This window comes from Chrysoperla carnea, chromosome 3, assembly GCF_905475395.1.
Source record: "Chrysoperla carnea chromosome 3, inChrCarn1.1, whole genome shotgun sequence".
Classification (NCBI taxonomy): Eukaryota; Metazoa; Arthropoda; class Insecta; order Neuroptera; family Chrysopidae; genus Chrysoperla; species Chrysoperla carnea.
The window spans coordinates 36,276,492-36,303,755 of NC_058339.1; the positions used below are offsets into that span (position 1 = coordinate 36,276,492).

The 27,264-nt window shown below is 27.9% G+C and overlaps 1 protein-coding gene across 2 annotated transcripts in view; it reads right to left on the bottom strand.

The window, feature by feature from the left end:
• Positions 1-25,749, bottom strand: part of LOC123295290 (protein-tyrosine sulfotransferase) — a 226,710-nt gene extending 200,961 nt beyond the window's left edge. The window contains exons 1-2 of one of the 2 annotated variants that reach the window (XM_044876580.1): positions 25,731-25,749; positions 4,558-4,585 (exon numbers count right to left, since the gene is read on the bottom strand). The gene's annotated coding sequence lies outside the window, so the exon portion shown is untranslated. Of the gene's footprint in view, positions 1-4,557; positions 4,598-25,730 lie in introns of those variants that run through there. The other variant, XM_044876578.1, reaches the window with a different exon arrangement.
• Positions 25,750-27,264: the final 1,515 nt, after the last annotated feature.

The following is a 27,264-nucleotide window of genomic DNA, read 5'->3' on the forward strand; positions in this document are numbered from 1 at the left end:
GCACACAAAACACATAAAATTACAAAAATAAAATGTAATACCAAACAGATTTAGAATATCATAATTATATTGTTTTCAACTCATTATATCTATTTTTATTTACACTTTTACACACATAAAAAGACTAACATTTAGTAAAATAGTTATATTATGTGCGATCATATAATAATATTATAATAAACATTAAGCATGCTTTAACCATTAATTTAATTATATTTAGGCGCGGTGAGTAGAAAATCGTGCATACATATTACTTTCCGTATTTTTATGTTCAAAGTTTTTCAAAGACACGTGTGTTTTATTTATTTATTTTTGTGTGTCTTATAATCAAATAACCTTAAGGGGGTATTATTGTATTCTGGAAGCCTAAACTGTAGACACATTTCAAACTTAGATTTCAAGAAAAATTAAAAACATTTTTGAAGCCATTTTTCATATAATATTTAGTGATATTTTTTAAATATAATAAAATAATTCAAGTAAAAAAATTAAAAATGCTTTGAATTACAGGCCGGCCGCGGCCGGTGAAGTGGGACCTACAAAAAAAAAACACGGCTTATTGTATGCCTATTTTCGTCTTCCTAAATAAAGTTGATTCATCATCAGAGTTGAAAATAAGATAAAAATAATTTCAACCCTCAATCTACCCTACTCGTACATCCCTTACTTGGATGGGGGACTTGGTTTTTTTTTTCTATATCATTGCTAATATTGTTTTTTGTTTTGTTTTTGTTTTTTTTTTTCATTCGTTTCAAATGAATCACAAACTTTCAAAATATATTGTTTTTTGAGATTTCGATTTAAAATATGTTCGGTTACCAACCCTAAAATTTTAACAACAGATTCTTTGAGTAAGCATACATCCTTAAATCTAATTCGGGTTTAAACGATGGGTTCACACTAAGGAGCAAAAATATACTAAGTTTAGTCCCATTATATCATGTATTTGAAATATACCAAGGTATACTAAGTTTGGTCCCAAGTTTGTAACGCTTAAAAATATTGATGCTATGACAAAATTTTGGTTCACCAAAGTTCATAAAATCACCTAATTAGTTTATTCTCGGTTGTCTGCTGTCTGCGTCTGTCCGTCTGTCATCACGATTACTCAAAAACGAAACGAGATATCAAGCTGAAATTTTTAAAGCGTGTTTAGAACGTAAAAAGTGAGGTCGAGTTCGTAAGTGAGCAACATAGGTCAATTGGGCCTTGTAAACCGTTAGAGATAGAACAAAAGTATAAATAGAAACAATTTTCCTCATAAAAAATCAACAACTTTTGTTTGAAACATTTTTCGTAAACATCACTGTTTACCCGTGTGAGCGTAAATTATGCGCAAATTATATCGTATGTATTATATGAGAATATCAGTTATATATGTGTGACATGAATGTATGTGTAATATGACAGTGTAATCAACCCTGTCTATACATGGTATTTCAACAATTAACTCAGTCAATTGTTTGTTTTCACTAGTTGAAAATTATTTTCAAGTTTAGATTATTGTACATACTTTTTATAAACTGCACTAATAGGCATATATATTCGATATCATATGATGGTTTGTACTTTGTAGTGAATGTGCGAATATGTGTACCAATAATAATGGTATGAATATAAATATTGATGAATCAGCATTCATAAATAAATCAATGCGTATCAAAAACATGATCATACTTAATCGACAGACAACAACTAACTCTATTTTATGTAAAATAGGTATAAAAATATTTGCATACACTAATATTTTGCATCACAAATAAATGTTCTGTATGTAATAATATTATGAATGAGAGAACATTGAATATGAACATTTGTTTGTGTATAATAGGGTAACAAACTTTAAATTGGACAGTCAAACTTTATCGAAGTACCCACAGACGAATATTCTTCTGAAATTTAAAGAATGGAACATAGATACATTAGATAAATGTCACAAGCACGGATCTAGAAAGGGGCAATATGAAAATCGCCCAAAATGTTAAAGAAGTTAACAATATTTTAGGGAATTAGCAAATAATTTTCCATATTTAGTTCATAAGGAAGTAAAAAAACTCGAGACTGTATGTTAAACCCTTCTTGTAATTAATAGATTTTATTCTGTTTTAGGAAAAAATAAAGTTAAATATTTTTCAAAGCTTAATAAAAAGTTGAGATAGTAAATTTTCACAAGTAAAAGACCTTTTTCACATTTTTTTTTTATTTTTTAATTGAAAGTAAATATCTTGATAATTGGGCTAATTTTCGAACGAATGGAATGAGCTAAGGATCCGGAAATACACGAAGATTTAAGAATGACGCTGTGACGTCAGTTGAGTTTTATTAATTATCATAAATATACAAATTTTTCGTTTTTAGTGAAGTTTAACTGTATCATACTGTAACTTATTCCATGTATTAATAAATTGTTTGCGAGTTGGTAAAACCAAAACATATATATCTCACATATATGGCATGCTATGTGTATTGAATATATTATGTCAATATTGTGTATACTTATAGTATACACACACGTATATTTCGTATCGTAGTCTAACAGGTGATGGCAAAAATAATTTATCAATTTTAATATACGACATTCCTTAGTCGGTGTTTAATAGATGCGCAAAATTCGTCAAAATATGAGCTTTGACTATTTTCCTACCTTGATTGACCAACATAATTTATCATACATGAGAGTGGACGATGGGATAGAGACTTGTTCTGCTCGTGATCTGTAGTCCTGTCAATTTTGTTGTCATTATGTAAAAAGGATGTGGGGAGAACCTTTTTCGGTAATGGCGGATGAAATCACTGATGCGCGGGTGGAGGATGCGAAGATTAAAGTGAAAATTTGTTCGTGATATGTAATATGTCCGCCGTTTTTCGAATATCACTTACGTCACCTAAGAATTGAAAATTGAAGTGGGCGGATGACTAGAGCAGGAGTTTGCCTAAGGACTGAAAAAAAGATATTAAACAATTCATATTTTTTGTCTAGACATTTCATTAATTAGGGTGAAGGAGATACAATTTATGGACTTTCAAAGCAATGAAACAGTTTTTATGAAGATTCATTGACTGACCTTTGATTCCAAGGTAAGAATCTTATGGCTCTCCACTAATAGTAATTTAAAAGAAGCTTCCAAGATTTTTTTGATAATTTTTAGATTTCTTTATTATCCCAACAATCTTATTCTTTGTGAATGTGAGAAATGATTTCCTTAAACGCTTCTGTGCTTTGCTTCGTTTCTACCCCCCCCCCCTAAGAAGCTCGCCTTAGTATCATTGTTTACTTATCTAAGCAGCTATGCCAGAAACCAAATTATAAAAAAATCAAATTAATTTTAATTAATTTTTACATTTTCACTGCCTGTCTTTCGTCGATTCGTGTTTCGTTTAGTCTGTTGTTTATTTCTCGAGCGACAATTCAGAAATCTCAAAGACGTTACGATAAATGCCATCTTCTCGCTACCGGTTCTAGCTGTCACTGACTTGTGGTTAAGTTTTTTTAATCTCGTTTTTCTATACTCTCCTAGACTATACAATATATCGCACAGATGTATAAAATTTTTCAATATCGATGTATGTATGTAATCATATCACAGAAAATAAATGTATTTCAATTTATTCTGAGGTAAATTTACGCACTGGTATGCATTATTTAATTGACTCTATCGTTCAGTACCAACACTACGTACGCTACACAGTGTTTAAATAAATATTTGATACCGATTTCAAATGAATAAAACGCGGGATGATTTTCAATTAATATTATTAATTGAAATGCATTTTATATTATAAATACGAAAGTAAGCATGTTTGTTTGTTTGTTTGTTACACTTTCACGCTAAAACTAGCGAATGAAATGAAAATGTACAGCAATAAAGCTCATACTTCAGAATAACACATGAGATATAATTTATAAAGATATATATTAATAGAAAAAGTAAAAAAAATTGAAAATTTAATTTGACATTACCATAAATTACAGATTTCCGTAAAAATAGTCAATATAAAATATTTCACGGCCATCTTTTCTTTTTCTGATTTTTTCAAAGGGGTGGGTTTCCCTTAAAAAATTGCAAAAAATCAGAAATTTTTTTTTATCTCCGATTTCGATAAAACTTAGTATATAAGGTAATTTTGATCCAAAAAGTACAAAAATCGGGTTCATTTGTTTACTGGTCGAATATTTCTTGAGACACGGACTAAAATCAATTCAAATATTGCAATATCTCAGAAACTCTGCATCCAATCATTAAATTAACCTGATTTTTATACTTTTTGAATCAAAATTGCCCCATCCACCGAGTTTCATCAAATTTCATAACAAAATTTTTGTTTGCGATTTTCCCGAATTGAGGTTGTCAATTTTTTTTCAGTTCATGTAAACATAGCTTTACTTTTCAAATTTGCATTATCGCAAAGTGTTCGATTACCCCAATGACTTTTAGTTTCTGAAATTCAACGGCATTTTACTTTTTTTTTCAAATAATTTTTCATATTTTATCAAATTTTGGAAAAAAAACTTTGTAAGGCCATTGATATTGTTTTTTTTTTTTTTTTTGGACTCACCTAGGCGATATTATTGCCCATCCAAAGTCTATAAACAAAAGAAAACACATGAATTAAATAAAATTTTAAACATGGAAATTATCTTTTAATTTTGAAAGCTTTTACAGTTCTTAAGCAGTAAGTCAATACTAGATGTAGAACTTAATTGATATTTGCCCAATATTAATTCAACAAGCTCAATTTTCAAAACATAATCAAATAGACATTTTGATTGCAAGAGAAATAATGTTTGGTAAATGTGTTCTATCAACAAATAGAATACGCAAGTAGTCATTAAATATTAGCTTAAAGGCCATACGACCAAAACCATTTATACATTTATATAAATACATATATGTACAAATATGTACCGCAAATCATTTACAAACATTTACATGTGTATGTGTGTTACATAATTTCTAAAGGTTAATTCACAAGTGTAAGTTAAATACTTTATAGGATTTAAAAGGATTAGTAATTACAACACACCCTAACCAATCCTTTCTTGATCAGATTTCTTGGTATAAGACGTCCTTTGTATGTGATATTGTAATAACAGTTATCTTAACCGATAATTAATAAAATCTCATAGGCTATTTGACAGTAAGAACAAGTGAAAACGAGCAATTGACTGAGTAAATTGTTAAAATACCATATACAGACTGTGTTGATTACACTATCACAGTACACATACATACAGGTCACACATATATAACTGATATTCCCATATAATATACTATAATACTATACAGTTTGCGCTCTCACGGATAAACTGTGATGTTTACGAAAAATATTTAAAATAAAAGTTGTTTATTTTTTGATAAGGAACATTTTTTTAATTTAAATTTTTGTTCTATCTGTATAGGTTTACAAGATGGGTCTTACGGACCCAAGACCCAATTGACCTATGTTGCTCATTTACGAAGTCGACCTCACTTTTTACATCCTCAGCACGCTAAAATTTTAGCTTGATATCTTTTTTCGTTTTTGATGGTCGTGATGACAGGCGGACAGACAGACAACCGGAAATGGACTAATAGGTGATTTTATGAACTTCTATACCAAAATTTTGTTCATAGCATCAATATTTTTAAGCGTTACAAACTTGGGACTAAACTTAGTATACTTTCATCGTAAAAATCATTTTTAAATTACCTTAAAATAATTAAAGAGAATCCTTAGGCAATGACAAATTCTTTAAGAATATTTCGCGAAATGAATAACAAATTAAATACTTTAGTCCAAAAAATGTAATGTATTATATTAAATATGCAAATATAAAATTAATAAAATAAAGAATCTCTCTTAATTATTTTATGAAAAATGACTTTTTTTCCCACTAAACATGCAATTTTGTCATTAGCAGTGAGTAGACGATGATATATAAAAATAATATTAAAATTGTTTCATATCATATTCATAAAATCATTAGTGTGTGGTATAATTTTTAAATGTCAAATTTTAAATATAAATATGAATATATTACCCTATCCGTTCAGAATTATTAGGTATATATCATTCATCGTTAATGATTACCATCATATATCAATAATATACAAGCACAGCATTGCATTACATTACATATCTATAAACATATATACATATCAATTAACATATGCTTATGTGAAATACTTAAAGTAAGTGATTGATGAATGTTTTAACAATAATTAAAGTGTATTACACCATTATTTATATTTGTCAAATGCTTGGAAATATTTTTTGAATAATTAATGAAATCATCCAATCTTCTTTATTAGGAAATAATAAGTTTGATTACATACAGATTTTAATAATAATCAGCAATCTAATAAATAAAATCAAAAACCCGACTGCGTTAAATAATAAAATCCGAAAAAAAAGAAACAAGTTCAGTAGTTTACATAGCGGTTATAACTTTATTGGGAACATCGGTGTACATTTTAATGGGCCACGACTGTTAAAGTCGCTATGTTAACTACTGGGCTTGTATTTTTTTTTTTTTTTTAATTTAATAAAGGGCGTAAATTTGACAGGTTGTTGTCACGGTTATATCAATTAAGGGTATTTTTAGATTTGTAAGCAGGAAATGACCAAATAGTTTATTCATGCGCGAACGAAAAAGTTTCTACTAAACGTAAAAAACATCATTCGAAACTTTAAAAAAATTAAAAAACAAAAAAATTTATATGAGCATTTCTGTGGACCGTAATATGCAAAATATTGCTCGCAAAAAAAAATCGTAAAATCGTTTGAAATCTAATTAAAAATCTCAAGTACTAGATAACTGCAACAAACTGCTAAGAAAAATCACCGTCATTCAATCATAATTTCCGATAAAATTTGACATAATATAATAAATTCTAATTTTATTTAGCCTTGAAGTTATAAAGTTATAAAGATTTGATTACATTCTCGCCACCTAGAGGTCAAATCCAAAATTATGAGAACAATCATTTTTATGAGAAAGGAACTTAATATGAGAAATGAAATAATAAATATATTTGAAGTCATGGAAATAATATATAAAAATCGTGTCGAATAATATTGCTATTTATTGCTTTAAAAAGAGAAAGTGCACTCAAATTTTAAGTTATCTACACGGTAAGAAATTTACTGTAGATATCAATATGTTATTATCAGTGTGAACGTCATACTGTATACTGTATTGAGGGAATAGTAACATTATTATCATTAGTTATGCCCATACTGGTTGGTGATACCCACCATACTTCTGATGGATGCTTTATTCAATACTGTTATATTACTTATGTCAATATAGATAGTATATGTATCTGTCCCTATACCAAACCAGCATTGTTGTAAACGACATGCATTTTTTACCGGGTATGTTTATTTGAATATAGAGGTTTTAAATTGTAATTTACAAAAAATGTTAGATCAAAATAGTTTTGCGTCAACATGTATCAGAAACCAGATGGGCCCCGTGATCTTCGTTTCACCAACAATTTATTTAACTATAAATTTTGAACACCGATTATGAATCGTAATTAATCTAATTCATTAATAATTATACGATGCGTAGCCCCACTTACTCCACCGGCTTAATACAAACTTTAGTTTCATGTCTTGTTCATACAAACGGTCTGCGGCCTGGCTTGGACCTCGACCCTTGGGCCATTTTTAACCCTTTCATACTAACGAACAATTCATTTTTTAACTTTTTTATAATTTGTTCATAAATAACAAACTTCGATCTTATAAAACAAAAGTTCAAATTCAAACAACGAACCCTTTGGCATTAAACCACATTGTCAAAGTCAACTATTTGTAAAAGTGAATATCTATCAGAACTATACAGATGTAAAATTTATATATAAATACAATTTTGAAAGAAATTGGAAAATATATATTATCATTTTCCTCAATATATCTTCCTTTACAAACTTCTTTAACGCTTTTACTCCTTACTATGAAGTAGGCAGGTATATATAGTAAGTATATTAAAATTTTATAATATACAAATTCCAAGATCATATAGATAGATGAATTCAAAGAATTTTACATCATCAAATAAACTGACTGTGTTTATGTGAGTATTTTCGAATTAATCCAAGTGAAAATTTGTAAAATGTAATTAAAAAGTTAAAGAAGTGAGGAAGCTGAGAGCTAACATGAAGAAAATATTTACAAAATTTTAAAAGAAAGAAGAATGATATACTTTCAATTTGAACGAATAAGTAAATAAAAGGAATTTAAAATTTTTATAAGATACCGTTTCAAAATTATACTCTCATTTTAAAAGAAATACTGGTTGCGAAAAAAAAATCGTCTTGACATAGTAGCAAGTAAATATTTTCTTGATATAAGAATATCAATATCAAGAATTGAAGTAAACATTTAAAAATATTTACTTCAATTCAGTGGGTAATTTTTACAGTGTCATTTCTAAATTTTATAAATTCTAAATTTTATTTTAAAAAAAATTTACACTTTCTTTGTGACAAAAAAAAAGATTACAAGATTTATATCTCACTCAGAGATATGATATCACATTTTATGGCTGGTTTAGCCCCCGAGCGTATTCTGCTATTTGATACTTGCCTCCTCGGCTTGCAGCAATCTTGTACCAGATCTATTTGATTTTCATTTTAATAGCGATATCCCTTTTCTTATTTTCACTATCACTTGTTTAGCCTTACCAAATATCTATTTACGTGTTTATACGCACGGGTATACATTTTCGACATGGCATAGAAAATAATCAATGGATAAAACATCGTACGGAGGATTCTATAAGCCATATGGACCCTTCTTTTGAAATCAGTTTTATTCGAGTAATACTTCCAAATATTCGAAATTTTCTACGAAAATTTGGTGAAAAATGAAATCGACTTCTGTTCAGGTGCGGAAAAAAAACTTTTGAGAAAATGTTCTTTTTGTTTTCAATGCGATGAAAGTAAGAAATTGTTTTCATTTTGGGTGGAATGGCAACTTTGGCTGTTTGAAACTGGGAGTTATATGGTGTACAGTGTACAACCCTGTTAAATTTGTAGAACCAATTTATACTGAATTTGCAACCAAGGTACCTATATTTTGGCAACTCTTCTAAGACGAAGAATTGGGAGGTAGTTCTTTTTGAACGAAAATTGTGATAGTAGTACTTCAATGTCTAATGAGTTGACTGTTATATCCCTGTTAAAAATTATTGGTGGAGAATGGAATAAAGGAATCGTTAAGCAAGAAACATCCAAATCCTTTACTCTTTCAAGCACAAGAATATTTCGGTTTAATCGTTGTTATTTATTTACAAAATAAAAACAAGCCCGTACTATATAAGCACACTAAAATTCTTTTTACTTTGATTAAAGTCATAAATAATTAAAAAAACATTTTCGTTCCATTCATTCTACCAATGAAATAACATTATAAAACTTTTCGAAACAGCATTGAAAAACAGAAAAGCAAATGTTATTTTATTTACATATTTGTGGTTAAAAATAACATTGTAAATAATAATAGAAATAACAACAAATCATAATTTTGTACTACTAGTTAGTAGAGCACGCCATATTAGAAAATATTATTCATATTTTTGGTGAACATAAAATTTTATTATTGCCTATAGCATACATATTCTCTTCCATAAAGCCTAAAAAATATTTATTTTAGTAGTATATAAAGTCCTTAAAATCTATTATATATAAATATTCAAAAATGTTATTTTATATTATTTATCACAACATATTTGTTATAATAATTCTCTATTGTATACATTCTTTAATGGATATCAATTGTACAGTGTGTTTAAGTCAACTCGAAAATTTGTGCCAAGTTGAAGTCCGCGTGACAAGCAGTAAAATTTATGCAAAAAATGACAATCGAGCAAAAAGTTTCGTTGACACAAATTTGGAAAAGTCAATACTTTCCGAGCTATTGGCAATTGAAATTCGGAGTATTTAACGTCAAATAATTGAAAAATTTGGCGTTTTTTGAAACAAAGTATATCTTACACTTTTTAAAGTACTATAAAAGACCTTGAAAACTAGATTTCAAATCATTTGCATGAAAATTGAGTTATAATGAAAACAAAGTTTCTCGAACTTTTCTTTTTATTCTGTACAAAAACTGATGAATTTACCACGGGAACTAAAATTATTGATTACCGTTTTCCAATTAACTTTATTTAGGCACTGGCAATATGATCAACAAGTTTTAGTAATAAATATATTTTTGGAAATATTGCAATTTAAAATTTTCAAGATTTTAAAGATTTCAAAATTTTTGTTGTTTACACAATTAATCAAAAAATTAAAAATTTTGCAATCGACTGTTTAATTCTCTTAAAATATTAGGACCTTAAAGTTCCGATCATGAAATTTATTTTACTATTAGATAAATCGCTTTTCGTCAAGCATTTTCTCTGATATTGCCCGAAATCTTATATGAAAGCCCTATACTTTAGAAATTAAATCTTTATCGTTATCTCGAGAACTACTCACTTGGTCGTCAAATGTCCTGTAAAAATTTAGGATTAACAAAGTGTAGTTCATCAACAAAAAACACTGAAACACTCAATGCAGGATAATCACAAACAATCTGTCTTTGAAAAAATAAAACCTCAAGATGAAAAAATGTATATACGCAATACGCTTGTATTTTAACAGGTTGGCTGATAAGTCCCCGGTCTGACACATAAATGGCGTCGCTAGTATTAAATGCATATTATTTTTATATAGTACCAACCTTCAAATGATTCGTGTCAAAATTTGACGTCTGTAAGTCAATTAGTTTGTGAGATAGAGCGTCTTTTGTGAAGCAACTTTTGTTATTGTGAAAAAAATGGAAAAAATGGAATTTCGTGTTTTGATAAAATACTGTTTTCTGAAGGGAAAAAATACAGAGTCCGGAAACTCATTATCAAGCCAAGTTTTTGCTTCCACTGTATTTTTTCCCTTCAGAAAACAGTATTTTATCAAAACACGAAATTCCTTTTTTTCCATTTTTTTCACAATAACAAAAGTTGCTTCACAAAAGACGCTCTATCTCACAAACTAATTGACTTACAGACGTCAAATTTTGACACGAATCATTTGAAGGTTGGTACTATATAAAAATAATATGCATTTAATACTCGCGACGCCATTTATGTGTCAGACCGGGGACTTATCAGCCAACCTATTATGACTTAATATTTTATAAACTAACAAAGAATTCCTTGGAGAATAACCCATACAACGAATAAAAATCATGAACTAAAAAAAAAACACAAAAAATAAACTTATCAATTCTTGACAATTGCCAAAAGTAACACAGCACATACCTAACGCACGAGAAACCTAAAGTATAAACTTATTATTAAAAGTTGTAAACTTAACTATTAAAAAGTTTGAAATCATATCGTGCGTAGAATGTGAAAATAATTTCCATCCCTACATTTAACAGAAGGGTACATTTAACAGAAATCAAAAATATAATTTCTTGATATAAAAACAATAGACTAATTCTAATGTTAATAGTTTTATATCAAGAGCCAGGCCCTACACACGAAATTAGAAATAAAAACCGATATTACTTTGAGAGTCACGTTATTTTTTCATAAGATCACAATGATGACTTAAATTTCTTGAATTTGTACCACAACCTTCAAGTATCGTTAAGATCAAAGCACATTCACAACTGATGAGAAATAGAGGAACTTTAAAATTAGAAAGTTGTTTTTTTTAAAAAAAAAGTATATTATGTACAAAACATTATTTTGTAAATCGAATCTAGAATCGTCAGAAATTGAATATAAAAATATGGAAAATATAAAAATTTAACGGTAAAATAAATATTTTTTACGGTACCAAAAATATATAAAAAAACATTAAAACGTTTTTATAACTCTGAAATTGTATCGTTCCTATTTAAAAATAAAACAAAGCAATTTAAATAAATATTAGTGAAAAAGCAATGAATTTATTAGTTTTGAAAAAAAAGTTCATATTATTATCCGACTACGGCGAGGGTTATGATTTTGACCGGTATGTATGCAGGTATGTATGTTCATTTGCTCTTCCTTAACTTTAAAACTACTTATCATAATTTGACAAATGAGGTATCATTGAAAGCTTCTTGATCGTCTGCTAGTTATAGTTCTTGCAAGTATTATAGCTTCAGTTTCCTCTAACATCTTTTTGAACAACTCTGTATATAAAACCTGAGAATTTCTTAAAGAGAGAGAAAACCTATTGTTTGGATTAAAGAAAATATTTTTAACGAAATGACAAAATTTGCATATATATAAAATTTATTATCTATTATAAAGAACCATAAAATAAATTTGTCGTTAATAGATATTTTAAATGTGTCCCCTCGTTTTGGGATAGCAATTCTATATACGCCTATATGCTTCTACGTATAGAAAAACGAGTGTACTACCTTAAAACCTAACAAAGATTCTTATTTTTAGTGTTTTATTTTACAAGATTATATTTTTACTGCAAAATTTAATGTAGTTGCTCCGCAATATATTAAGAAATTAACTAAAACTTGTACAATAAGTAATTAAATGCACAATACAAACTATGTTAAAATTTGAAGGCGATTAAGCACACCGAGCATGATATAATTGCGATTAAAATTGACATATTTTACACATAAAGCATGAGAGAAGCGGGCAGGAAAATATAAATAAGAATTTTTCTTTGCTTAGTAGAAATATCTTTATGAATAACTGAACTATATACATGCTCTACTAGAACTATATACATGATGTTAGAAAAGTATCGAAACAGCAGAATAACTCGCTTTATGAAAAAAATTTTAATGAATATAAAAGTAGATTTTTTTTATGTCAGCCTGAGTACTTTTCCAAGGTGTCCAACGGAAAAGTCGGGCCTGGTTACCACTATTGACTACACCATGTATTAAAAACAATTTAAAAAAATTGGAAATTATTCACCACATAGTTTCTATATAGTTTATATGACAATATAGTTTATATAGTTTCAATGACAAATTAAAAATAATGAGCTGTAGTAGAGTATTGTGACTGTAACAGAAACAATTATAGTAGAGTAAACTACTTATCACACATTGAATATAGTGTGTGAAACCTCCGCAGATAAAGTTTTCAGGTTGCTGTCTATGGACATTAGCCCATATATTATATTACAATAATTACCATCAAAATGTGAAGTCTTTTGGGCGTCTTTAACTTGAGATAAATTTAATTAAAGTCTGGATAAAATAGAGAGAAAAGTTGACGTTGTTTTTAACAAGTTTTTTAATGAATTACAAAAACAAAATAATTTACCGCTTCATTATTGAGAGATATAATAACGCAAAGGTAATCACTTCTATTGTTAAACAGAAATGACTGTATTAAAAGTATTGGTGGATGAAAAGAGATATCTATATTAATAAAATTTTAAACAGCTCTTGATGCACAATATATTGTATGAGAAATAATTGCGTGATATTGTAAAGTTAATTTTTTAACTATTTTTTACTAGGAGCACGTAATTGGTTTATATGCATGTAAATCAAAACCATTTTACTGAAATATCATAAACTACAAACTCATTTACTCTTACCGTGCATATTATTGCACTTTCCCAAAACTTTTTGGCATAATTGTAGCGAAACAACGTCCTTAATATAAGAATGTACATATAAATAAAATATGATGTCCCGATGTAGAGTTTGTTTGAAGCTATATTTATGTAGGTAATAATAATAGTAAACCTTTTTTCCATAGTGGTTACGTTATGCACATTCTGGTTGTATACTTCTAGTTTTATTTGTACCATTCATTACAAGTACACAGTACTTACTTGTGTATGAACTCATTAATTTATTATTTTCCGGTTTTTCATTCATTTTATTATCAATTTATTTATTTTCCTTTTTCACTTCCTGTATTCAAGTAAGCCTGCTTATGTGTGCAGAATATAGTCCTACAATGTTATATTTAATTTATTGTAAAAATTAAGGATTCAGTTTCGTGAGATAATCTTAAAACAAGCATAAAAACTGTGTATTTTTTTGAAATTTTTAATTAATATTAAATTATTACGCCCAGAAAAATAATTGTTTAAAATGAATAAGTCACAGAGAAATAGAGAATGAAACAACTAGAATCAATCTTTGATCATTCGTTGGTCGTCTTTCTTTATTCGGACTTCTTCAGAAAACTAAAATATTGCGAAAGAATCTTAAGATGAAAGTAATTTCTTGATTTAGAGTGTTTTACCTGAATATTTAAAGTATTCTTGTAATTTTATGAAAATCTTTAGACGTCGAAGAAGTTCCAATAACGAAACGTCCAAGGGAGGATCAAATATTGATTTTAGTCAGCCTTTTTGCATGGCAATTCAACAGCGATACCTCTGATCTACCAGGCAGGTTGAATAACTATAATTTTTATTGTTTCGTTTCGACGACGAGTCTTCAATGATTTTCCTCAACCCAAAAAACAAGTGGCCTAGGCACCTGAACAATTTTCACTTAAAAAACACAAGACAAATATATATGAAAAATGACTATTAATCAAACTTGAAAAATTATAAATTTTGTTAATTCATCATTACTAAGCCCTAAGGTTTCTGAACCATCGCTTCTTTCTTCCTCTTCTTTCAACCGGATGTAACAAGCGTTATATACGTTCTGAGAAGAAAAGCCACTGGATAATAATAATCTATTTTTAAAAACCAAGTAACCAGGGAGAGACCAAGGTGACTCGAAACAAAATTTCATCTCAGTGTAACTTATAAAATTTCATTATAACGTGGGAGATAATTTGGTTCTACCTCATCAAGGAAAAATAGTTCCAGAAAATTTGCCCGTAGACCATTTACCATAGCAACCATACAGAGTTTTTGGTTTTTTTGTTTCGGATTCATTGCCAATTTTATTATTGATAGTTCGAAATTTTTTTTTCAGAATTTGATTCTGGATTGTGTCTTCTTAGGATGGTTAAAACTCCCCAAATTTTTAAACGAATGCGGAGGTTGGTGGTGATGGATGTTCCTCAAGGTCTGAGGATTACGAAGAAAAAAAGAATTTTTTAAATCGGTTCTGCCTGACAGCTTTTCAAAATTTACAGTATTTTTCGGTTTATTTACTCGACTAATTACCTTAGTATATACAACTTTCCCGGATAACGTCAGGTAACTACAACGCATATACTTGATATTTACAAACAAAAACTAACCAATACGAGAACGTTCTCTTTATACAAACAATGTTCGAACGTTATAATACACATTGAACACAATAATTACATTCTATTTATTTTCTTTTAAAGCTTGGGGGTAGTTTTTATTCCAACATTTATTAAAAAGAAAACAAAAACCGGATACTCTTTTTTTCTCAATTTACTCTTTTATTGTGTAAACATAATATTTTACCATCAATATTGAAAAATTTCAATATAAAAAAAAAACTCGACCTTCTTATTAAGGAACATGTATTTTTTTTGTACAAACTATAAGGGATGATTTTTTTTAAAATAAGCGAGGTTGATAATTATTTTAAACTAGCAAATACCCGCCCGCTTCACTTATCCTCCCTTTTGTTCACAATTTTATAGATTTTAGTTTTGCGGTGGTTAACTTTTTTTGAAAATGAAGATTTGCCTTGCCCATGATACTCGCTGACATTGTAACTTTCTATAGGTCCAATCATTAAATTGATTCACCTGATTTTTATACTTTTTGGATCAAAATTATCCCATCCAACGAGTTTCATCATATTCCAAAACAAAATTTTTTGCGTTTTTCTCGATTTTTCAAAGGGTACGTACCCCTTTTCAAAAAATCGAACAATTTTTTTAAACTCCAATTTCGTTAAAACTGAGTACATAAAGTAATCTTTACCCAAATATTGCGATATCTCAGAATCATTCAATCATTAAATTTACCTGATTTTTATACTTTTTGGATGAAAATTTAAATACCCACCCGTTTCGCTGCCATCAACTATTTCCGCTTTCGTACACAATTTCCTTGGTTTTATTTTTTGTAACGATATCTTATTTTGTTTTAAACAAACACACCCGTTGTTTGTGGCTTTTGTAAGAAAAGTTTTGTTTTCATTTTTTGATAAAACCGTGTGAAATATGTAATAATCCTGTTGCTACTTACAGATTTTGTATCAGTTTTTGTATCTTTTAATGATAGTATAAAGGGCGTCCAGATCCACTTGACGCAACAAAAAAATCTATTAAATCGTTACTTTTTTCGAAATAAATGTGAATGACAATTATTGAAATTTTAGCAATTGATCAGAGTCCCGAACCTTTTTCCCGCAAGGCAATCTAATACATTAAAAGTAGTATTTACTTTAACTAAAACCACAAAAAGAAAATTTTTCTGAAAACCAACAGGGAGGGAACGGCCCCCTGAATGCTTATCAAAATTGTATTCTAAATTCGTCCATTAATCATGAGGTAAACATAACAATGCAAATACATTGGTATTGTTTGAGTAATACGTTTATATCCTTAATCCTTAATCCCGAGGGCTATCCAATAACAATATATTATTTAATTGAGTGCAACTGGTTAATTAATTGACAGGAATTATTAAAACAATTTCTGAATATACAGGGTGTCCCGTTATTCGATGGCCATAACTTAAAGGCGTACTCTTTTGACAATAGTCGAATGTGCCTTATATATACTTTTATACAAAGCCCTATAGTTAAGGAATTATGTGCACTATTAAATTTCACCAATAAAATAACGACATTGTTGTGCAAAGTAATTTAATGTTTTATTAATTAAAAGTTTTTGTTCGTACACTACTGGGATTATTTTCGATCATATTAAAAATAGCCTCGTAGGAAAGTTCTTTCTGGACGGAAAAGTTTTTTTACCTAAAGACCATGCACATTTAAAAGCACTTGTTTGTTAAAAATTCTTCGATCAGGAAACCGTCGCTGATATTTTCGCACTGACGCTTTTGTATTTCCGTCACAATATCCGAAAAATAAAGTAAATATCGAGTTATATTCTTGGGTTGTAAACGTAGCCATTAAAATTACAACTTAAAAATAAAAGAACACAAAAAAACTATTATCTTTGGGTACATAATAGTGCACATAACTCTTTAACTATTGCATTTTGGACAAAAGTATATACAACACTGCCAACTTAAAATTTTCCAAAGAATACGCTCTTAAGCTATGGCCATTGAATCACGAGTCATCCTGTATGTGTGCCATTAAATATTTAGGAGTTTAAGTTATAAGTTATCTACAGACAGAAGGTTTAAATCAAATAATTATCAATACAAGCATTTTTCATTGTACGGTTTAAGCTGGATCTTGTTTATAATTATAGTTTTCAATTTTTTAGCGATTTTATGAATTCTTACTTTAAATAAAATCTATTAAAATTTAGGGAATGCTTTATGGGAAAACGACCAGTCAAACAAAAAAAAAGTTAAATTAGTTTATATTTATCGCAGTTATTATGATATACAAATTCAGACGGTTGCTTCGACTTGGAAATGAATTTGAATACACAAAATTTCATAACATTATCTCTCATTTGTGGTAAAAATTAAATTAAAGGAAGTGACAAAATCTTTTATTTGCCAAATTTACGAAAATTCAAAAATAATTTAATGTTAAATTCGACAAAAAAACAAAAAACAATTGTGCATATATTGAATCAGGTGAATGTTCATACCATAATAGAAATATTAATTTAAGGTCAAAAAATATAATATTTAAGTGAAGGATAACTTAGACATGTAATTGATAACACTATATGCAATAATTTTTATATTAAAAATAAAAATCTTCATGACAACGAAATTGCGGAGGTTGTGAAATTAAATACTACATACTCTCCTATAAAACAATTATTTGGACTAGAGTCAATTGTAGAACTTGATTGTCAATTTAGAACAGTTAGAAATATCAGAGCATTTTGTCAACGTCGTGTAAAAATGCAAAAATTTTTTTATCCGTCTCTCAATAAACTTTTAATGTTCTACTCCCCGTAAATCCGAAACAATAAAACATCACTTAAAGTGAATTATTTGAAAACTTTGCGATACTTTAATGTTTAACACAAAGGAACATTAATTTCAAATATCTTTATAACCAATATAATTTTATATTCTTCTAGCAACGCAAGGAAAATTTCGTTACTTTGTTTGTCGGAGAAAATGATTTTTGCTTTTTAATTCAATTGTCGCATTATTACACTCCATAAATTTTCAGAGTTAAAATTTGTCAGGTTTCTCACAAAAAAAGCTAAGCTTATAGAATTTTGTAAAGGAAAAATTTGTAAGACACGACCTAGATAACACATTTCGGAATTTTCTGGAATAATCGTCAAATACTACGCTTAACCTTCGACCACCAATCATTTAAATTTTTTATGCTGGTTTGTGCAGCCTATTTAAAATTTCATATCATTTAAATTTGATTATTATTGAATTAATTTGTATACCCTATAAATGAAATGTATCAGAGTATAGTAACTAATTCCCAGACACAAAATCAGGTCTGATGGATTCGTTTGTGACATCGTAGCTCCTAAACGAGCTTCTTTGATAGGTTATTTAACCGAATTTGTTGTTAGGTATGCCATTTTATCTTATAGTCAACACCATGCACAACTTAGAGTATTTCAACAATTATCTCAGTCAATTGTTTATTTTCGCTTGTTTATTTAATATTGCACAATTGATATAACGAATTCTTTTTAGTAAAATTATTTAATTAAAGTACCTGGAATGTAAATTTTTATTTTAACATTAAATCTAATTAAAAGTTATAAAAAATTCATATTAAATACAAAATTTTAACATTATTGTTTTTTTTGATAATACTAGAACATTCATAAAATTATTATTATAAATGTTCAAGTATTATAAAAAAAAAAAAAACTTTTTTTATGAAAAATATATTTTTTATGTAATAATCACTACAAAATTCGATATTATTTTATGATTCAACATTTATTTTTGTGATACCAATGTTTCCAATGTTTTTTGTAATACCAATAGTGTTTCAAAAAAGATTTTTCTCTCTCTCAAGGATTACCAAAACGAAGCAAATCATCAACGGTTTGTAGAAAGGAAAATCCATTATTAAATAACTTACTTAACCCATGGAAACACGTTTTAACAGGTTGACATTTTTTATCTGCCCTACCAGTATATCATCATAGAAACTTTTTTTTTTTTAGAAAATAATGAGAAAGAAATCATTAGTTTAAATAATATACATCACATTTATCCAAAACTGTATTTAACAGCAAAACCCCCTATAATAATAAATTCATCAATATTTTTGTTTTACAATAAAAGCAGCTACATTTATATTTATACTCTTTTTAAAATAAAATTGAAGGTAATTTCAATTAGTTAATCAATTTCTTTCAATTGATTGATTTATCCCATTATTGTGACCAACCACATCCTAGTATATATAACCTTGATATCTAAAAATAAAAATAACTTTTTTCTTGTAATTCACTGTCGTTGTATAATGAAACTCTGCTTCCCACGACAATAACTTTTATTTAATTTAGAAAGTAAAGTACATTGTTCAAAATATTATTTCAATTCAAAAGTCTTACAAATATTTTATAATTGTAAAAAATATAATATTTCCTAAAATTTTAACTTTGGATTGTGAATATTGCATTTCGCACCGTGCATGATTTTTATTTCAGACGTTTCCATGGTAACGTTACGCTACTTAATATAATTTTGTGGATGGACATATAAGTCTATGGTTTGTATATATGGTTTACATTAAAAATTTAATTGAATCTAATAAATTTAAATCAGTTATTACGTTAAATTACGTTTAAAAAATATTATTTATGCAATTTTGTCTTTAATTTTCACAATGTCGAATGCAACAAGTTTTATCTGACATTTAGTATAGCAATTGTGTGAACTGTTACGAACGAATTAGAGAGAGCGCAACGGATCGGATATGCGGGGCAGGAAGTCACATTGAGTCAAGACAAGTTCGTACGAGTATTTAAACATCTATCTTGATAAGTATTTGTTTGTAGTTGCTTTATATCAATTTAATTGTGCTATGATTGAGAAATAGAGAAGATAAGAGAACAATTTGAGCATTCGTTTAGTAAAAACCAATAGTTTGCGTACAGTATTTATTATTATCTATTTGTCAGTCTAGTTTCGCACTAGCCAAGAAACACAAAGACTCGTTGATCGATCTGATTGTAATGGTTATATTTCTTTAATAAATAAATTCAATTAATTTATAATTCACATTATTTCCAAATATATTATTATTTTTGACAAAAATATTGCAAGGAAATGTCATTTCTAGATCCAATTTAGAGACGATAAACCTTCAAATTTAAAATTTTAAAACCATTTATTTATATAATTAATTGTTGCTGGTATTGTAGCCAATCTTGAACAAAACGTTTGGTGGCTTTTAAGATTGTGGTAATGTCGGCCAGAAATCGACCTTCTGTGTGGCATTGTTTTATTTAGGTGTCACCTAAAAAACATTGGTTTCTATTGTCATCAGGTATTCATTTAATTTTAGCTTAATATATTTGTAACATAAATTATTTACTTGGTCTAAACTTGGTTAGCAGTTTTGTCAAAAGTATCGCAATGGTAATCTAGCTGATGGCCCATTCATTTTTTTTGCATAACTGTTTTGTAAAACAACTGATTCGGCAATCCATCTACGACAAATACATAAAAAATTGTTCTACATAAACAACTTTTACCAAACAAAAATAAACCACTAGGTTTTCAACTAAAATATCTATTAAAACAGATTGAATTTCATACAATAATAATCTTTCACAAAGATTAAAATAAATGGAATCCTTGACTGATGTCTACATGATACTTATTACAAATAATAATAATAAACTTCAACTTGTATCTATAAAAATAGCAATTTTATATTTCTAAGTTTAGCATTGAATTAGATAAAATTATATTAATCACATAATATGTACACTCAGCTCAGAGTCAGCAGAGTCTGAGAGGTAGGAGGTATAGGCAGAATAGGTAAGTATTCTGTCGTATATGGCAATAACAAATCTCATAGAACGATAAATACATTCACTTTGATATATCAAGTTTATTGCAGCAATAACTAACACTAACATCACTCTAAAAGCTAAACATAGTAACATAATAATATGTGTCTATGCTGCATATTACATATTATTATAAAGTCTCGTTTACATAACAAGCTCAATAGAATTTAAAGTTTAAAAACTATGAAAACATGTCCCGCTTTTATCATGTTTCACGGAATATTATGCAAAAGTATAGAGCTAGTATCACATTCCTAAAATAATTGTATGTATATTGTTAACTCAATTCATTTATGCTTTATAACTCCAATATTTTAGATATATTACAATTGCCAAACTTCCACACTTCTGGATAATATATTATTTAAATATGATGTAAATGAATAATAGTTAAAAAAATGTTAAAAAGCACGCTTTTTTAAATAGTTGAGCTAAAAAGTAAAAAATAATTCAGTTTCAAAACATAAGTGAAAACAATTAACTGACTTAATTGTTGAAATACCCTGTATAGAAAATGTTTAATATCAGAGATATTTCTTTTTGTTTAAAACATTATTTCGTTAATATCAGTGTTTACCCGTGAGAGCGCAAATTAGGCGCAACTTATATAGTATGTGTTATATGGGAATATCAGTTATGTATGTGTGACATGTATGTATGTGTGATGTGACAGTGTAATCAATACAGTCTATACATGGAATTTTAACAATTAACGCAGTCAATTGTTTGTTTTCACTTGTTTTTTTTTTTCATAAATTAGAAGAGTTTTTAAAACCACAAATCACACAATTATGCCATTTATTTGGTTTTCGAAAATTTCGTCAGTATTTTTTAGAATTTTTATACTCTAATACTATTGAATGTTTCACAAGACCTCAGATTGAATGTTTCCAAGAATGTTTCACAAGACTACTGGTTGAAGCTAACTGCAAATTTTCAAAGTAGACAAACCGTCAAAGTCTAATGTCTTAGATCGCTCGACCACTTAGGCTCTAACAAAAATAAGTAGTAAATATCAAGGTCAAAATCTCTGAATAGCTAAAAACTAACTAACAAATCTGTTGTGTAAACAATACTTATTAATTGTACAATAATGTACCAAGTACATAAAATATTAACTATATATCACTTACATAACATTAATTACATAAATGTGTAGTAGTATATAATAGATATATGCATATCGTTGTAATAATTAATTATGTAAGACCTTATGTTGGTATCACAACAAGTAAGTAATTGTAATTCTGATAATTAATTGTAAGCAAAATTTATTTTAATTACAATATTATAATATTATATTTGAATGAAATTTTATGACTGCATATTACTTTAAATATCAAGTCAAATTATCATATTAAATTACTTCAAAATATGAGTACACAACAAATACACCCATTAAGTCCATATTCTTAAGGGAATATTCTGGTGTAGGTCTTAATTAAAGGCATTTTTGAAATTAAGATTATAAAAAAATGAAAAACATTTTTTCCATACGATAGTTATTGACATGTTAAAAATATATAAGTAGTAGTAAAACAATTGTAAAAAAAAAAAAAAAAAAAAAAATCGAATTATAGGTGTCGGTGAAGTGTGGGCTACGAAAAAACACTTTGGTTGACACAATTCTAGCCCTTGTAATGATTTGAAATAAAAAAATTTGAAAAACACTTAATTAGTAAAGACTCGGCTACCGCCTGGGTGATAACCAAAAAAAAGACAAAATGACGTCGAAAAAAAAGGTTCAGGCGATAGAAAGATTTACAAAGAATACCCCCACCAAATTTCAAGGCAATGGGTCAAGTAGAACTTAAGATATCATATCAACCACCTCGAAAAGTGTAATTTCAAAAAAAACGCTTTTGGAGGAGGGGGGTTCAAGATAATTAATTATTTTGCACATTATAAAAAGAAATTATTTTGAGTGTTCATTTTGCCCGCTTAAAAAAATCCCATGGCTATTATTAAAATTGCTTATTTCGAGAGTAGAAAAAAAATGCAGTTTATAAACGTATGCATTCAGTAAAAATTTGTATATAAACAAACTGAAAAAAAATCTCACGTAAAGGGAAAGGGGGGTCTCAACAAATCTCACGTAGGAGAAAGGGAGAGAAGTGGTCTACATTGAATGTAAAAAATTTTCACTTAATTTATGGATATTCCCTAGAGTAACTCGGATAATAATATTGTTTCAAATTTCTAGACCTTAAGAGATTCATAAAATAACGGACTACTAGTACGATAATATTAATAATGTTTCACCCTAACGAAGAATTTGGAGACAAAAACCCCAAACCCCTTGCATAAGAATATTTGTTTCCCGTTGAGATGGCTTTAGAGATGTTAAATTGACTAAAAATGTCTGCCACTAATAAGACGTTTCACTTATAGACATAAAGTAGCCTATTTACAAAGAGCCAAGCAAACATTTCTTTATATTTAAACCTTTTTATGGCAGTTTGATTCTTCGAATTTTTTATATTTAATTACTCAAAAATAGACAACCTACAGTTTCTACTACTCTTTTTCAGAGAAAATATTATGACGAAGAACTGCCTGGGCCAACAACTGTTGCAATAACCGGGCATACCAGAAAGACTTAGCCACAGCTAAATTCAGACATTTAGAAAAGCGAGTACTTTTACTATTTTATCAGTGGGTAATATTACAAAATATAATACAAAATATAAAATTTAATATATTAAAATTTTACACGTGTCCGTAAGGCATCAGTTTTTTTTTACTAATACAAATTATTTTTGATTATCTTAATATTCTATTAAAAAAAAAAAAAAAAAAAAAAAAAAAAGAATCGAATCTATTAATTGTATTAATAAATTATCAATTTATCCTGAAGTGGTGATTGATTGAACGAATAATATTATTGAGTTGTATTTAAACATATTTATTGTATATGTACAAGCCAAGCCAATACAATGATCAACGAACCAAACATCCATTCTATATTCATCCATCTGCACCAGAGTAAGGTCAGTTAAATTGAACTTTCGAATAAATTATAAATCATTTGGTAGTCATTTTATATAGATGTGGTGTTGTCGCTTTATTCAAGAGTCAATCACAATATATTGGAGGTTTCTTTGAATTTTGAAACTCCATTTTTCGATTTTTTTTGCATGTGTTCTATCAGTGCATGGTTTTATCTAGTGTTACATGTCTTTGTTTGTAGCACAATTCTATATATTTCATTGTTGTAGACATAATCGACTCAATACGGTAAGTTGTCTGATGTCGAATTTGCCATATTACTCAGAAAGATGTAAAACTAGACTTGATGATACCATGACAAAATTTGAAAGTGAAACTAATATTGATTAAAAAACGAAGTTATAAGCATTCAAAGATTGTTGCCCATTTCCTTTTAGCAAAACAAAATGTTATATGTATTTTATGTATACTGAATCACTGTCTATTCACTTTTATTTAGTAAAAATAAAAATAATGATTTGTTTATGTTTTTAAAATTTATATCTAATATGAATATAAAGAGTGGGGGAAAAAAGTATTCTATAAGACGCGAAAAAAAATCACCAATTCTCAACAACATAACAGATATCCTTCTACAATAATTTTGAAACTCGGTGTATTATATATGTTCTATTTGTAAACTTGTTGTGATGCAAATATAATTTTGGGTAGTTGAATAGAATAGGTTGAGTTAAGTTATTGTAAGTCAATACATATTCAATATGTATCTTAGTTAACTCTGTTGAGAATCATTTGACCGATTACTTAATATAAACACAAAGTCAATAAGTAAATGAATATACATATTATTATGATTACGAAACCATGCATGATGACGTTATTTGATGGGTAATCGACATATTTATTGCTTGATTTTATATAACTGATATAATTTGTTACAAACAAATATGTGTTCATGGACAAAGTTTTTATGCTTATAGGCAAGAAATTACTTTTGTTATTATTTAAAACGTGTCTTCGAGATAAATTTTTTTATAATGAATAATAAACGTGGGTTGACAATAAAAAAAATCAATTTTTATAATTTTTTATCTAAGCGATTAAAATTTATTAACACGAAACAAATTTTATTTATTGCTTTACAAAACGATTACCACGGAATTAATAAGGAGCCGGCGGTTAAACCTATTGTTATTTTGGGAAAATATATTTAAGTTTCTCCAAGCCTACAATGCGATTTCTGATAAGATTTATTTAAACAATATTATTTTCAATCAGTTACACCTATAGTTACAAGAGCAGCTAAATCGACCGCAGCGCTTTTAACTAATAAAAGCTATTTTAATAAAATATGACTAATTTGCAATGGCGTGAATGTAAATACAATAGTCAAATTAAAATTATTTAAAATATTAATGAATTAAACTTGCATTAGAAATAGTGAAAATAAGAGAAGAAATAATTGCATAAATAATATTTTTTAAATGTATAAATGAACATAAATAATTACTTATTTAAATTTATTACAAAATAGTATTAAATTTTCAAAATAAAACATATATAATTATGTTTTATATGGACATATAAGTCTATCAATTGTAAACATATATACAATCGATAGACTTATATGTCCATACAGTTTCTCTTTTTTCTTTCCCTTTCAAAAAACTAATTATCAAGAATCATTAGTGATTGAAACCTAAATAGCAAACCTTAAAATTATTTCATTACTTATTATTTAAATATGAACTGTTACCTAAGTATTTAATGCGCCACACAAAACCAAATAATCCAATATTTACCTGAAACAAAAATTTAATTTAGTAAAATTTTAACTAAAGATAAAATAAACAACTGTAAGAAATAAATCATTTGGTCGAATAATCGACTCCACGAAAGTAGATTTTTATGGGAGCCACTGGAAAATGTTTGACTGAGTGTACAAAGTCATATTCATGCGAACGTAGGCATTTCCGATTTACCTCTAAAGAGTGGGACAGAAGAACTTTACTTCCGGCCACCATATTCTCTTTAATTTACATTTAGAAAAAAATATTGTTTCTTAATAATTTCTTTACTTCAATCACCCGTAACCATTAAACCGTCCATGATAATATTGTAAGATAATAAAATGGAAGTGATAAAGATAAGCTTGTTCCAATTGATCCTGGTCAGGATACAAGAATAAAATTAAATTATTGTATTGCCATCGGATCTTGATATGTGTGTAAATTTAATCGTACAAGTAAGAAAGAAAATTAGAAGTAAGTTAAAAACGACTTCTAAAATTTTATATATAAAAATGACAAAAATACACTTCTACCGCTTTTTTAAGGGAACACGTACCGAATAAAATGATCTGGCAACCCTGAGTATGTGTATTTAGACATGCATGATTGATGTATTAAAAACCACGCAACTCGTTATATTTTAATGAAATGTAATAAGTTTGATTGTTTATTCAAAAGTGTATAATTAACATAAATTTATTAAAATAGATTTATTTTAAAATAATGTTTTAATGGTTGATTTAAAATATATTATCACAACAAATATGATTATTTGTCTTGTTATAAATTCAATCAGGTCATTAAAAAAAAATTACATATGTTTATAAATATAATAAATATATATATTATCTAGGCACAAATCCAAATTTATCCAGGCAAACACTTATTTGTCTGTTAGTCATACCAAATAAGATTGATTAATAATAATATCAAATGAGAACAAATTACAATAATATACAAAATAATTGATAATAAGCAAAAGAGTTCTGCCTTTCAAGTTGATATAATCCCAGGGCCAGTATTTAAGCTACTCATTTTATCAAAAAAACATCCAATTTGAGAATGGATTTAAAACCTTATCAATTCTTGCTTTTGTTACAAGAATAAGGAAAGTCCGCTATGAAGTGAGAAGCAGTAATTTCCAGACAAGGCGAGATAACTGTCAAGAATCGAGGTGTAATTAAAATTATTTTTCGCTATGATGATTACTGGCCTTTTTCTGAAGTTTTTTCTCTATATCTGTTTTTCAAAATGTCCGTTCTGGGACAATCTACAAATAATTTGATTCCTACAAATGGAGGCGCTACTTATATAATAAGATACAAAAAATAATGGTCATATGCTTGGGTGTTAATGATGCTAGAGTTGAGGATACACGAGATTAAGTCAACAGACGAAGAGATAGCCGTGATTCTAGTTGTATAATAGCCATTTGACATTACTATAAATTACAGATTTCAGTAAAAATTGTCTATATATATATATATATATATTTCACGG